We start from the raw sequence: 3085 nt of genomic DNA, 5'->3' as shown, positions 1-3085 counted from the left end.
TATCCACTTCAATGCCTTTCTTAGAAATCTTGTGCCTCAATACAATTCCTTCATTCACCATAAAATGACACTTTTCCCAATTAAGTACTAAATGTGACTCTTCACATCTCCTCAAAACCAACTCCAAATTAGTCAAACACTTGTCAAAAGAAGACCCATAAACCGAAAAATCATCCATAAAAATCTCAAACCTCTTCTCAACCATGTCAGAGAATATCGCCATCATGCACCGTTGAAATGTGGCTGGTGCATTACATAGCCCGAATGGCATTCTTCTAAAAGCAAAAGTACCATAAGGACATGTAAACGTTGTCTTCTCTTGATCCTCCGGTGCAATTACAATCTGATGATAGCCTGAGTACCCGTCTAGAAAACAATAGTAGTTATGCCCCGCCAACTTATCCAACATCTGATCAATAAAAGGCAAAGGAAAATGATCTTTCCTAGTTGCCTTATTCAACTTCTGGTAATCTATACATATCCTCCAACCTGTCACAGTCCTTGTTGGAATCAGTTCATTACTTTCATTCTTCACCACGGTCATACCACCCTTTTTAGGTACTACTTGTACTGGACTTACCCAAGCACTATAAGAAATAAGGTAAATCACTCCAGCATTTAACCATTTCAAAATCTCTTTCCTCACCACTTCTTTCATTGTCGGATTAAGTCTTTGTTGAGAATCAATAATCGGTCTAGCATCGTCTTCCATAAGAATTCTATGCATAATTGTCGATGGCCTTATTCCTCTTATATCAGCAAGAGTCCACCCTATATCAGTTTTATGAGCCCTTAACACCCTCAACAATTTCTCCTCCTCTACTTTCGAAAGAAATGATGAAACTATGACTGGAAGAGTCTCTTTTTCTCCAAGATAAGCATAGCAGAGATGTTCCGGTGAAAATTTCAGTTCTAACACAAGTGGCTTCAGAATCGATGGTAATGGTCTTTCCGGTCCCTTGCCCAATTCTTCAAACTTTTTATGCTTCCACAGCTCATATGATTTTATCCACTTCAAATAACTCAACGCCTCTTCATTATCCTCACCATCTACATCATCAACTATAAGACTTAATTCAAGAGGATCCTCAATTAATTGTCTTCTCCCTACTACTTCCTTTACCACATCAACTGAGAAACAATTGTCACTTGCTTTAGGATAAGTCATAGCCTTGAACACATTAAATACTACTTCTTCCCCTTGCACTCTTAGCCTTAACTCTCCTTTTTGCATATCTATTAATGCTTTCCCTGTTGCTAAAAATGGCCTCCCCAAGATAATAGGAACATTCTCATCCTCCTCCATATCAAGAACTATAAAATCAGCTGGAAATATAAACTTATCCACCTTCACCAACACATCTTCTATAATACCACGTGGATGCTTCACAGATCTATAAGTCAGCTGCAATGTTACTGTGGTTGGCTTAGCTTCACCCAAACCACGTCTACGAAATACTGACAAAGGCATTAAATTAATACTTGCCCCCAAATCGCAAAGTGCATGCTTACATTCAAACTCCCCAATCGTGCATGGAATAGTAAAACTATCAGGATCTCGTAACTTTTGAGGAAGTTTCCTTTGCAAAATCGCACTGCACTCTTCCGTTAACGCTACTGTTTCATAATCACCCATATTTCTCTTATTAGACAGAATCTCCTTCATAAACTTCACATGGCTGGGCATCTGTTCTAATGCTTCTGCGAATGATATATTTATATGTAGCTTCTTGAACACCTCTAAAAACTTTGCAAACTGCTTATCCAAATTATGCTTGCGCAGCCTTTGTGGATATGGAATTCTAACATGATGCTTAATACTCACAGGTGGTACCTCATCTTCCTTCCTAAGGTCTTCAGTAACCTTTTCGTCATTAGACTTCTCTTTGTCTATGCCTTGTGTATTTCCCTTCCGACCTTCTTCTTCTAATTGATTCTTCTTTGGCCCTATACCTTGTTCCACTTCTCAAAGTAATAGCTTGACACTGTTCTTTAGGATTAACTTCTGTAGTGCTAGGCGGATTTCCTTGAGCTCTATTCAACATTAAAGTAGCCAACTGCCCTATTTGAGTCTCCAAACTCCTTATGGACGCCCTGGTTTCAGTCATAAATTGGTTGATTGCATCAGGTGGAGGTTCAGCTGGTTTCATTGGCATTGGGTGTGGTGGTCTATTCTAGGGTTGATAATATTCAGGTGGAGGATGTTGGTGTGCATGTTGCTGTGGATACGGTGGTTTATTTCGGTCAGGTTGATATTGTGGCTGAGGTGGAGGGTAAGGTTGTAGAGTATTTTGATTATTGGACCAAGAAAAATTAGGATGGTTCTTCCAACCTGGGTTGTAGGACATGGAACTGGGATTATTGGGTTGTCTCGGGTAATTCCCTATAGCTTGTACTTCTTCCATGGGCATGTTATTCATATCTAAAGCAGGGCATTGGTTGGGTAGATGGGTTGTACCACATAATTCACATAGGTTTTGAACTTGCATAGCTTGAGATGGAAGTGTAGTCTTTTGTAATTGCTTTGTCAAGGCTGCTACTTGAGCTGTAAGCATTGATATAGCATCCAATTCCATCATTCCAGCCACCTTCTTTGGTTGTCCCCTTTCAATTGGCCACTGATAATTATTAATTTCCATCTCTTCTAATAGCTCATATGCCTCATTAGCACTCTTACTCATAAAATCACCTCCCGCCGCAACATCTATAATTGTTCTAGTTGTTCCATTCAACCCATTGTAAAAATTATGTACCAACATCCACTTTTCTATACCATGATGTGGACATTTCCTTAACAACTCCTTAAATCGCTCCCAAGAATCATACAGTGGCTCTCCTTCCATCTGATAAAAATTATTGATCTCTCCCCTTAGCTTTGCAACCTTTGCTGGAGGAAAGAACTTAGCAAGGAACTTCTGAGCTAACTCCTCCCATGTAGTGATAAAATTCACCTGTAAGGATATCAGCCAACTCTTCGCCCTATCCCTCAGTGAAAATGGGAATAGCCTCAATCTTATAGCATCATCACTCACCCCATTCATCTTAAACGTAGCACATAACTCTAGAAAATTAGCTATGTGTAAAT

The 3085-nt window shown here is 39.4% G+C and overlaps 1 non-coding gene across 1 annotated transcript; it reads left to right on the top strand.

The window, feature by feature from the left end:
- The first annotated feature begins 2769 nt into the window (after nt 1-2769).
- On the top strand, nt 2770-2876 carry LOC133793099 (small nucleolar RNA R71). The gene has a single exon (XR_009874559.1). It is a non-coding gene; the product is annotated as a small nucleolar RNA R71 (small nucleolar RNA).
- The last annotated feature ends 209 nt before the right edge of the window (nt 2877-3085 follow it).

The sequence above is a fragment of the Humulus lupulus genome, chromosome 7, assembly GCF_963169125.1.
Source record: "Humulus lupulus chromosome 7, drHumLupu1.1, whole genome shotgun sequence".
NCBI lineage: Eukaryota > Viridiplantae > Streptophyta > Magnoliopsida > Rosales > Cannabaceae > Humulus > Humulus lupulus.
Note: the sequence above shows the minus strand (reverse complement) of the source record. Positions and strands in the feature narration are given on the sequence as shown.